This window comes from Equus caballus, chromosome 2 (genome assembly GCF_041296265.1).
Source record: "Equus caballus isolate H_3958 breed thoroughbred chromosome 2, TB-T2T, whole genome shotgun sequence".
Classification (NCBI taxonomy): Eukaryota; Metazoa; Chordata; class Mammalia; order Perissodactyla; family Equidae; genus Equus; species Equus caballus.
The window spans coordinates 9,938,934-9,951,121 of record NC_091685.1 but is presented as its reverse complement, the minus strand read 5'-3'; the positions used below and the strand labels follow the sequence as shown (position 1 = coordinate 9,951,121).

The 12,188-nt window shown below is 45.0% G+C and overlaps 1 protein-coding gene and 1 long non-coding RNA gene across 5 annotated transcripts in view; one reads left to right on the top strand and one right to left on the bottom strand.

Annotated features, from left to right (window-relative positions):
- AGBL4 (AGBL carboxypeptidase 4) overlaps positions 1-12,188 on the bottom strand; it is a 1,218,758-nt gene that overhangs the window by 275,478 nt on the left and 931,092 nt on the right. The gene's annotated exons all lie outside the window — the stretch shown is intronic.
- The window catches only part of LOC138923148 (uncharacterized), a 32,034-nt gene continuing 23,260 nt past the window's right edge, over positions 3,415-12,188 (top strand). The window contains exon 1 of the long non-coding RNA XR_011436360.1: positions 3,415-3,473. This is a non-coding gene — a long non-coding RNA (uncharacterized lncRNA). The remainder of the gene's footprint in view (positions 3,474-12,188) is intronic.

The following is a 12,188-nucleotide window of genomic DNA, read 5'->3' as shown; positions in this document are numbered from 1 at the left end:
GCAATAGAACACAGAATTTTCCCAGAAGAATTTACAATTTTATTTCACCCATTCACCTGAAGATTCCTCAAAACTGTCAAAAAAGGAATGAATTCACTCACTCACTCACTCATTCATTCAACCAATGAACACACAAACATTGTCCCAGCACTCTGCTATGCTTGATGCTAGTCCCTGGGGGCACATGGCCCCTGTGCTCGAGGTGCTTGTGGTCTAGGGAGACAAGTACACACTAGAGAGCTGTGCGCTGCGTTGCACTGTCAAGGGCCAAGCTGAAAGGACAATGCAGATCATTCCTGTGCAAACACACTCCCAAGGGCCATTTGACAGATAATTTCTTTTCCTTCTTCTCTTCCCTGGAAGATGTACCTGGCTGATGTGGGTGAGAGAGAAGGCCCTCTCTTCACAATCTCCCTGGGCAGGCGCTGTGGAGTAAGAAAAGGAGACAGCCTTGCAGCTAGACAGCCTTGGGTTTCAATTCCAGTTCTGGCATTTGCTTATTGTCTGACTTTAGTCAAGTCACTTCACCTCTCTGGGCTTCAATTTTTTGATATGTGAAAAGGGGATAATGTATCTAAAGTGAACAGAATAAGTCGTGGGCATATAATAGGTACGTAGTAAATGGAAGCCATTTTTATTTCATCCCAAATTTCAGATTTGCAAAATTTGTTAGTGTTCAACAAATAAATGAACTTTACTGTGACAAGCCACTGAGCTTTATCTCTTCCAACAGCCTAGCCCAGCCTGTATTGACTAACACAAAGGGCCACGATATGGCCTTCTTGTGGTCACCCATCTGAGGCATCCAGTTCAGATCTGCTTGCTCAGTTCGTTTATTTGTGTCTCTTTTAAAGTCCAAGTCTCTAATTTGACCTTTGGAGGATGCTAGCTGGTAAAAGGCCAAGGTTTTCCCACATGCTGATTGTCTGCTGCGCTTGGGTTCAGTCCCTACATACGGGGTGGGACAACAAGACTTGTAACTGATCCTGCAAGGAGGCCTCTCTGTCTCTGCCTTCTCTCCACCCCCAGCTCTCTGGAACGCATCAAGAATAAATAAGAGCACATGTGGCAGGAGCATTCCTCTCTCTGGCTGTGTCCCAACAGATGGGACCTAATAGGTGACTCTCCAGAGCCCTGATCATGAGCAGATTGGGGGAGGGTCATGGGGGGTGGATGCTAGATGGAGAGTAGCCCAAGTTCTACAGGTCAAACCTATCTGTGCCACTGAGTCCCAGAGCTGGGAGGGACTTCTAAGACCATTCAACACTGGCACATCATTTTCCGGGACAGGTTGGGGAAGAGAGTTGTTCACAGCCACACAGCCTTCGGGTGATAAAGCCAGGACTTCAGATTCAGGTCTCCTGAATTTCAGTCTGGTGCCTTGTCTATGTTCCTGAGCAGCTCTGTTCAAGCATCTGCAGTGAATTCTTATTTCTAACTCTACCAAATTCAAATGTTCTGGTCTGGCATTCAGTGTCTAAGAGATTGGATTCTCACTCTACCTTCCCAGCTTTATTTCATATTCAAGGGACAGCTTGGACTGGTACTTCCTGCTCGTAAAAATTTGATCCAAATTTTCCCTTCGTTTTTCTTTTAAATCCCTTTCTTCTCTAGTTTCTCTTCTGGGACCCCTGGTTTCTAGTTAAGTGTGTCTTTTTGACTCTGTCCTGTCCTGACCACTCTGGTCTCTGGCTGAGGTTCAGCCTTCTCCATTAGAGTGCCATCTGGGGGCTTATCTGGGAAGGGCACATTATGCTGTCAGATGAGGCAGTTGGGGTGTGGGTGGGATCTGATGTCAGAGCCTCCTACTAAAGGGGTGGCCCAGTAGTGTTGAGGGCATGGCTATCTCTGATCACAGCCCAAGAGGCAGGTGCCAAGAGAGTCTGAGATGAAAGATAAGGAGCCTTTCAGCAAGGGCTTACACAGGGGTTGGGTAACTGGGAGATAACTTGGAAACTCAGGCAGAAAGGTAAACTCAAGAAGGGCTTCTAGAAGCCAGGGCAGCATGGCCAAGGAAAATGATGGGAGGCCATCCCCTGAAGCTGAGTCAGATAGTAAGTGTGGGTCCTCCTGTGTGGCTGGGACCTTATGGGTGAGGAATTGCCTTTGGGGGCACATCAAAATGGACAGAAGTTCCCAGAGGAGGACAAGAGGGGCATTTCCCAAGACTGAGTTTTCCACAGAGGAAGATACACAGCTAGAGTCAGGAATGGGAATGCATGTGATGCCACGGGGGGAGGTTGGGTGTGATTTTAGAATGAATAGCAATTTTGGAGGCTATGGGTCATGAAGAACAGAGGAGGAGGAAAGTTAGGAGGTTTATCTTAATTCACAGGAAGAACTCTGGATCAGACATTTCTTTTCTTTTGTCCTCCCTCCTGGATAACACTATGCAATATGCTGGACTGGACAAATTCATAATTTCTTAATTTATTCATTCATCAAACACTCCCTAGAGCCTGCTGTGTGCCAGATCTTGGGCTGGGAAACAAAGATGAATCATGCATATCCCCTGCCTTTAAGGATTTAATCTCTTGGGGAGAAACATTCATGTAAACTCAAAAGTACTATGGAGTGGTAAGTGCTGCCAGCGATGGACGCCAAGGGGCAGTGGAAGCAGAGACGAGGCACTTAACCCAGCCTAGAGGCAGAGCGGGAGTCAGGGGAGGAAGGACTGCAGCAGGAAAAGTTTCCAGAAGAAGGTAATGTCTGCAGAGGGAGAAAAGGAATTAGACACGTAAAGAAGGAATACTGTCAGATTGTTTTAGGGAGACATAGGCAGGCTTGGGATATGAACTGGCAGAAAACCAAACCAAAACAAAAAACCCTCAGCTCACGAGCAGAGCTCAGTGGTGGGAGAAATCAAGCTGGTAGTTCTTAGCTGTCCAGATTAGCAAGCGCATGGCATCACGGAGATCTGGACTCTCCGGTGGGCTTCAAGAGAAGAGAGAAGAGATCCTAGGCCCCAAGGAAGAGGTGTACCCATCTAAAGGGAGCCTAGGTTTGACATAGAAGCTTCATATATTATCTCATTTACTCTTTACCAGATCCACAACCTGGTTTCCAGGGCTATCAGCACTAGGATTTGGGCCCAAAACTCCAGATAAGAATAATGTTTTGCTTGACTTCACATGGGTCAGACTTTATATATTTCCTTCCCTTGCAGCCTTGGTGGGAAGGAATAACTAGTCACGGAACAGAATTGGGTGAGGTGTGTCCCAACACTAGAGTCACTACCCTTCCTTGTGTGGAATTCTTTGCTCCTTTCCCTGTGGCTCTGATGGGGACACTCTGGGTGTTTTTTTCCTGAAGCCAAGGCTCAGGCTAGGACACTGGGGAAAACAGAGGAGGACTCTGGAGTCATTTTGTTTCTAGACCACGTGAGCCTCATAAGCCTGAGATAAAAGACCTCACATTTTAGTTCAGCTCAGCTTGGCGGAATTCTGCACCGGGATTTGGAGCCAAAGTCCCAGGTAATGATGACAACTAACTTCTCCTCCCTTGTGATCTATTTGCTTCAGGGAGCTTCCAGGGAGAGTTGGCCAGGATGAAGTTGGGTGTGAGAATTTTTGAGTCCCCCGGCCAAATGCTATCACGATATTATCTCAGTAACATCCTCAGCAATATTGCTGTCTACTAGTTTTGGCCAGAGACTGATTATCCTCCAGTTCTCTGCCAACCTCCTCCTTGGGACCTAGACTCTGTTTGCTCTTCTCTTGAGCCCCAGCCAAAAGTCTAGACTTTCTTGATGCCCGTTGCTGGCTAACACGGACATCTAAGAACTAAGTGCTTGATTTTCCCATCACTGAGCTCTGCTTGTTTGCTACTTTTATTGGGACTCCAAATGCAGACCACTTTAATGATAATGGTGATTTCTTAATAGCCAGTAGAGTAGTTGGCCTCTTGTTCAATCATATTCTTCCTTTCCCTTTCTCCTCCACTGTTGAGCAGAACTGTGAGTTGAGTTCCCAGAGTGTCAACCAGGGTGGGTAAATTACCAAGGTAATGGCAATAATGGCCATTCGTAGAGCACTGTAGCTTACTGGAAAGAACATTGACTGGAATCAGACAGAATTAATTTCAAATCTGTGCTTAGCTACTTACAAGCTGAGTGGCTTTAAACAAGTCACTTCACCCTTCTCAGCCTCAGTTTCCTCACCTATAAAAAATAGGGGTAATAACTCTACCAGATACGACCTTAGAGAGAAGTAATTTCTATTTCATTTCTCAAGGGTTCAGCTCATGCTATACTCCTCCTTGTACCCTCAGTGCATACAGATCATCTGGCATACAATAGGTGGACAGTAGATGATAACAGTTAGTAACATTTGAGAAAGAAGATATTCTGAACATCTAGCAAAACAAGAAAGAAAAAGAAAAGAAAAAGATCATCTTGTTCTTCACTGTATGGATGTAGAAATCAGAGAGGCAGATGGGTTAAGAGTTCAAGGCAGTTCTAATTACAATGCTAATGTTATTAGCTGTTAATCATCTGCCTGTTGCTATCATCTCTGCTCAGAGTCAGATATGCTCTCTCTTTCTGAAAGCAAATCCTTGTTCTCTAAAACATCGTTAATGTAATTAATATATTTCATTACCTTTGTTCCGGCATTAGCTGCTCAAACTAAATAAAACAGGGGAAGATTCTGGCCACTCACTGAGGAGCTGTAGTGTGTGTGTGTATGGTGGGGAGGGAGAAAGAGAGACAGAGAGAAAGAAAGGGGTGGCCAGTTCTGTAGATTTATGGAACTTGCTATGTGGAGCTATAGTTAAAAGCTTGTGTCAGGGTGGCAGTGGTTGGGGGGTAAGGGGTTGCGTATCAGTTGAGGAATGGATGCAACCTCTGAAATAGTTGCTTTTCGGATGGGCAGGTAAAATTTGAAGAGCCTTGTCCAAATCCTAGACAACCCTTTTGTGGCTGAACAGCCAGATTTCTGCCCAGTTCAGTCTAAAAAGGATTGGCCAAGCTCTGCCAAGTCAATCCTAAAAGGAGCTCAAACAGAACTGTGGAAGAGCCTGGACTTTACATTCAGGAAATTGTGAGAATGATTTAAAGAATAACAGTCTCTGTTGCATGAGGTGTAATTAGGGTTTTAAGTACCTTTTAAACAGATGGCCGGCCACCCAGGCAGGAAACTGATCATGCTTCTGAAGAAAAGAAGGAAATGTAGCCCCCCCCCCCGCCCCCCCCCCCCCCGCCTCTTGCTAGCCTGCAACCCCAAGCTTCAGGGATCAGCACTCATTTCCCTAGTGGGTTACTGGTGCTGGTCCCTATAATTAATAAGCATAAAATCTCTGGCACCTCTGGACTCTAGCACCGTGGAAGATGTCTCTTCATGCATGCATTTATTCAACAAATATTTCAGCACTAACTATGTGCCTAACGGAGAGATTAATAAGATATGGTTCTGTCAGTAAAGAGCCCACAGTCTAATGAAGGAAAAAGACATATAATATAGTGTGATACATGCTAAGATGGAGTTTGGGCAAACCATTGTGGGGGCACAGATGTGTCTAAGTATGCCTGGGGAACTGGGCCTTCAGAGGCAGTCAGGATGAACAGGAAGTAACCACACCAACAAGTGTGAGGGAAATCATTTAAGGCTGAGGGACTAACATGTGCAAAAGCTTGAAAACAAGAAAGAACTTGGTCTATTCTAGGAATTGCAAATAGTTGAGAATAGTTTGAGCACAGAGAAGAAAAGGTGTGGCAGTGGGAAAAAATGAGAGGGAGAGAGATTTGCCCAAGTGCTTCAAAGGGGTCAGAGACTAGTGCTCCCTGCCAACCCCCAACATACAGAGGACATTTTGAATGCTGCTATTTCCTGCCCCTAGGGATTCCTGATCACCTGGGATAGTGTTCTGTTAAGTTTAGGAGGCCTCAATTTAAAACACTCTTAAAAGGGCATTTGGTTGACTTGGCTGACTTCCAGAAGCAAATGAGATAGTGGATATAAAGAACTTAACACACTCTAGTCACTCTATAGAGTCAGAAGACCTGGTTTATTATCCAACTTTTGCCATTTAGGGCTGTGTGAACTTGGAGAAGCTATTTAACTTCCCGAAACTTCAGTTTCTTCAGGCGTCAAATGGGTATGATTATGGAGAGGATTCAATAAAATAACTTACTATCAATCTGTAAACTGAGGCATGCTGCCTAAGTGAAAGGGTTTATTAGCATTAATTAGGATTCACCTCTATCCTGTGGGTACCTGGACACCTCAATCCATTTATACCTGTGTCTAGATCAAGGTCTCCCCTTTCCCACACTGCCGAGCTTTGGCTCTCCCACCAGCTGTGGTCAGCGAGAATCCCAGCTGACCACACAGATTGGCTCTCTGCTGCCCCCACCCGTCTGGAGCTAGCTTCCACAGTAGCTAGAGGACCAGAAGCTCAGTCTGGTGCTACTTGGGCCTCCCTCTCACACTTCCTGATATGGCAGGAACAGAGAGCGCAGCACCCAAGGCCAACTTCAGTCCATAACCCTTTCTAGCCAGTGTTTATGCGTGCTCACAGAAGCACCTGGGAGATGTAGGCCCATTTTGGGTGGCGTGAAGGCTGTGTGGTCAGCAAGCAAAAGGCCAAGAAATTCCTTTTCTGTCCAGACTCTTGGCAACTTCTTGAGCACCTGATTGGCTGCAGTCACACCAAGAATGTCCCCAGGATTAGGCCAAATTCATAATTTGAGAGACGGATTTGGAAAGGCCATCATCCCCTTTCAGAAGCCAATGATTTCACCAGCTTCATCTTCCAGCTGCACAAATTGGTTAATTACAAGTCTTGTAATTTGCAATCAATATTATCTCCTTGGCATCTACTTCACTGAAGGCAAATATTTATGGCTACATCTGAGAAAGGCCACATTGTCTTAATCAGGAGCCATACAAGGAACACTGAGCTAAGTGACTCTTAGGGCACTGATGTTGGTTTTTGCTTTTTAGGTCTGGAAGATTTAGAGGAGAAAATACAGGCAGATGCTAAGTCACGGCCTTGATTTTTACAAGATAAAAACAACCAGAGGCACTGATCCCAAGGAACAAATCTTAAACATGGAGGAATGCTTTATGCACAAAGATGCCTGTCACAGAATTTTTTTATAATGGTGAAAAAATATTAACAAATGTTCAATAGAAAAGAGATAACTAAGTTATTATGTATTTACTTGATGGCATATTATCCAGCCATTAAAAGTAATGATGATGAAAAACTACATATTAACACAAAAAATTCTTATGCTGTGCTGCTAAGAGAGAAAAGAATAAGAAACAGAATAACATAGGTGTTCAACATCTTCTTAAAAACATGCATGGAGTAAAAAGCCTGGAAGGAAATACATTGTAGGGGATCAGAAGTGGCCACCCCAAAATGTGTCTCTTGGGCTTGATTATCTGTAAGGACAAAAGTCTCTGAAAGAAATTGACCTTCCCCCGAACTGCCTAAAAGAATTAAAGATGGAAGGCCTGTCCCCAGGACAGGCCATCACCATAGATAACTCAGTAAGTTAGACTGGGAGGATCCTTGCTAAGCCCATTTTTACCAAAGCCTATGTCTCTCTCTCTCATCACATTGTCTATAGACGGCTCAGCAAACATTTGTTTACCAAACATTTGCTTTTCTATCTCCATGTGAATTGCCTTCCACCCCTTTAAAGTCCCAAGCCACTGACCCCCAACATCCTCCTTTGCCTTTAGCTAAAGATGTTATTTAAAGTTGCAGCTTCATTCATTTTGGCGAGTTACTGAGTTTTCCTGGGTTTCTCCGTGTATGCATGTTATTAAACTTTGTTTGATTTTTCTCCTGTTATCCTGTCTCATGTCAATTTAATTCTTAAACCAGCCAGAAGGACCTAGAAAGTAGAGGGACAGTTCCTCCTCCCCTACAACATCAATATGGAAATGGGGGTCATCTTTGAGCATTTCACTCTCTATTTTTCCCTACCTTTTTCTTGAATAAATGTGTATTAATTTTACGATTAAAAAATCATTTAAAAAGGCAAGCAGAGGATTGGTCATACTGGCAACTTCACAAAGTCACTGTATTCCACAACCTGGAGTGAAGAAGCCAGCTTGCATCGTGAAAATACATTGTCATTTCATCAGGAGAGAAGTTTTAAGAATCTATATTATGGCAGACCCATTACTGAATGCTTGTCTTTGGCTTCAAGGCTTCAGGAAATATTAGGGAAGGACACCTCCCCCACCGGATGAAAGAGATTAGTGCAGAGTTCTGGGGGAGCACAGAACAGGCTCCTAAACCAGCCTGAGTGGTCAGTGAGGGATATTTGGAGGTGGTAACGTTCAAAATAGATTTAAGGATAAGGAGGCCAAGAAGCAGAGAAAGAACATTCTAGGAAAATAAAACAGGTTGAAAGAGGTACGTGAAAGAATCTATGATGTTTGGGGACTAACCAGTACTTCATTGTAACTGAAATGTTGGGTGCACGGGAAACGAGTGATAGAAGGGGTCCTTAGGCCAGATTCTGAAGGGCCTTGAATGCCTCCCTAAAGCAGCCCTTCTCTGAGAAGGGCTGGAGAGGTTAGGGTTTATCCTGAGAGCAGTAAGGAGCCATTGGGAGTGTTAAGCAGGAATAGGAAGTAGTCAAAGCTGTGTGCCAAGAATGTCTCTCTGGGGGCAGCATGGACTTGGGGATGGATTTGTGGAGGACAGAGACAGAGAGTGAAGGCAGAGCCCAGCTTAGGGACTACAGCAGTAGTTCTGGTGAAAGATGCAAACCGTGAAGCAAGGAATACTAGACTTATCATATTTTGATTTATGGAAACTTAAGGTACTCTGAGCTCCTTGCAAGAGGCTTAATAGGCTTTAGCCTATCCCCCAATGGTGTTTTCTTCTGTTTAATGTATTTTTGACAAAAGGTTGTCCAGCTGCTGCTCACACATTTCCAGTGATGGGGATCTCACCACCTAAGAAAGTTGACAGTAAGTCCATGCTTGAGTCCAGAGGTCTTTCTATTGAGCCTAAATATGTCGTCCTATAGCTCTATCCTCCAATCATAGTGGTTCCCCAGGAAGCCACATAGAGCCGTTCTGCTTCTCCTGCACTATGCTACATGTGCTTTTACACTGACCAGCTCATTCAATCTTCTCAACAGCCCTGTGATGTAGGTATAATTATGATTCCTACTTTACAGGTGGAAAAACTGATACAAGAAGCCACGTGGAGAGAGAGTCAGTTTCTTCCCTGGATTTTCTCTTCTCTATCTTCAGGTTTTTCTGACTCCAGTTTGGTTCTGAGTATCTTCTGGGCCCTGGGCACTTCTTGAGAAAACACTCCGATTTAAAGTTCAGAGATCTGAACTGAATGTTGGGATCCCCAGAGACCTGTAACTGAGACAGAGTGCAGAGGGACCATCATCCCTTGTGATGGTGAATTTTATGTGTCAATTTGACTGGGCCACAGGATGCTTGGATATTTAGTCAAATATTATTCTGGGTGTTTCTGTGAGGGTGTTTTTGGATGAGTTTAATATTTACATCAATAGACTGAGTAAAGCAGATTGCTCTTCCCAATGTGGGTGGGCCTCATTAAATCAGTTGAAGGCCTGAGTAGAACAAAAGGCTGACCTCCCTCCCCTCTCAAATAAGAGAGAACTCCTCTTGCTTGAACGTCTTCAAGTTGGGACATCAGTTTTTTCCTGCCTTTGGATCCTAATTGACACATTGGCTCTTCCTGGGTCTCAAGACTGCCTGCCCTGCCTGCCTTTGGACTAAACCTATATCATCAGCTCTCCTGGGTCTCTAGATTGCCAGTGGAAGACCTTGGCACTTGTCAGTCTCCATAAATGCATGAGCCAATTCCTTGTAATAAATCTTGATAGATAGATAGATAGATGACATACATATATATCTGTTGGTATTGGTTCTGTTCTGATAATTAGACTTCTGTTAATACAGCATCTGGTCACACTGGCCCTTTTGGCATCCACAGAGCTTTGCTGGCACCAGAGTTCACCTAACCAGTGGCAGAGCTAGGATGCAAGCCTAGGTCTCATGGCCTCTGCCCAGGGTCCTTTCCCTCCACAATACAGCACCAAAACATACCAGGACCATCTGAGAGACAAAGTTCCCTTATTGCCTGTACCAGCCCTCTGGCATCAGACCTTCCGAGATTCTAGAGGGGCAAAGGCTTGGTTTCTGAATACATCTAACTGTTCACTACGTGGTTATCCATTAATAGAACAAAGATTTCCCTCCTTCTGATAGTGTGTTTTTCAGTAGGCACAGTCAGGAAACAAATCCTAAGAAGCAATTTTGCTTTCCCATCACCGTCTATCACCTCTGGCTCCCTCTGTACTGAGCACCTCTGGTTCCTGCTCCGTAGGCTGGAACAAAGTGCCAAATAATTAACTAACCTCCCCTGAAGTGAGCCAGCCCTACCTAGAGACCAGTGCATACTCAGAGGTTGGCGAGACTTTGGCACCAGGGCAAAGGACAGCTGGTGCAGACTGAGGACTCTGGTGATCAAAGGCTTAGGTCTCTGCCTCTTACCCGTCCTGATTTCTTCTCCATTCCCCAAGGCCTCCACTTAGAATGCACTTCCCTTTTCTTGTCTGCTTGATAAGTTCCCATTCTTCCCTCAATTCCCAGCTCCATTGCCTCCTGCTCTGGGCAGAGCTTCCTGCTCCCTCCTTAGTGCTCAGGCAGCATGCTGCACACATTTCTACCCAAGCATGACTATTGTGTGTTATTTCTTCTTGTTTCTTCCTTTGGACTTTCTCTAGGTCAAGGATCAAGTCTGATTCCTGGTTCTCAGTGCCCAGCACAAAATATGAAGCAGAAGATGCCCAAAAGGCATGTACAATGCATGAATGAATGATTGAATGAGTGATTAATAATTTGAATTTCAAGTTTGCTTATTTCATCTCTGAATCAAGGCCTTAACTTCAGCATCTATAGAATGGAAGTATCTTCTTCTCATAACTGCTGTGAGGAATAGATGAGAGAAAGGGGATAGAGGGACCATGTGATCACACAGAAAGGCTGTGTGTGTGTGCATGGGAGCATGCCTTGTGAGCCATGGGGGTAGTTAGTTACCTTCTCCCAAGATGTGTCAACAAGACTGTGAGCCCTCCAAGGGCCATACGTTTCTTTGAGTCTCTTTTCTCCCTTCCTCCCTCCCTCCTTGCTACCCTTCTTTCCTCCTTCCTTCCCTTCTACCTTCTTTCCTTTCTTTCTTCCTGCCCTGTTTTCACTGAACTCTTCATATATGCGAGGCACTGGGGATACAATACAAGGAAGGTCAAACCTATTTTCTGCTTTTAAGGAGCTCACAGTGAGGGAGTCAAGATATAAAATGACAATCTCAATCCAGCATGTCAAGAGCTGGGACGCAGACAACCTGGGGGCTGTGTGAGCATAAACGAAGGGCATTCACCATAACCCACAGGATGAGAGCAGACTCCCTTAGGAAGACTCAACCTCCCACAGATAGGAGTCAGTTAATTGAAGAGTGTACTAGACATAGGGACAGCCATGTTAGGAAGAGCAGAGATGAGAGAGAATGGATGACATCAGATAGTTCAGAGTTTAAAGTGTTGGGTGAGGGCTGGTGGAGGAGAAGGTGGTTGGGCAAACGTTAAAATACAAGACTGGAGGGGAAGACAGGGGCTTTACTAGCCATGGTGAGGTATTGGCCTTTACCTGCGGGTCAGTGCGAGCTGTGGGATGAGTCTACCTGAAGGAATAACATGTCCAGATTTGCTCCCCAAAGGTGTGAAACAGGAACCCCAAGGGAGGAGGACATCTGTGGGGGAGGCTCTGGACTTGACATCTTTGGGATAAAAGCTAAAGGCTGGGGAGCTTGGCCTAGGGAAGAGAAGACTTGCAGGTCAGCCAGGTGCTGTCTTCATGTCCGAGGGGCTGCTGGGCAGAGGAAGCAGATGTGCTCTGAGTGCTCCGAACAGTCCAAGGACCCATGGGTGTGACTGGTTGGTCTGGAATCTCAGCTCTGCCACTTACTACTGTGTAAGCCTGGCAAGTCACTTAACCTCACCAGGCCTCAGTTTCCCCATTTATAAAATTAGAATGGTAATACTGACTTTAGCACATTTCTGTAAGGATGTATGTGAAGAGGCACATCAAGTGCCCAGCACATGTTTGGCACATGGGAGACGCACATGTTAGACGCCTCATGACTCTAAACATAAATACTGGGATGGGAGAGAAGCATGT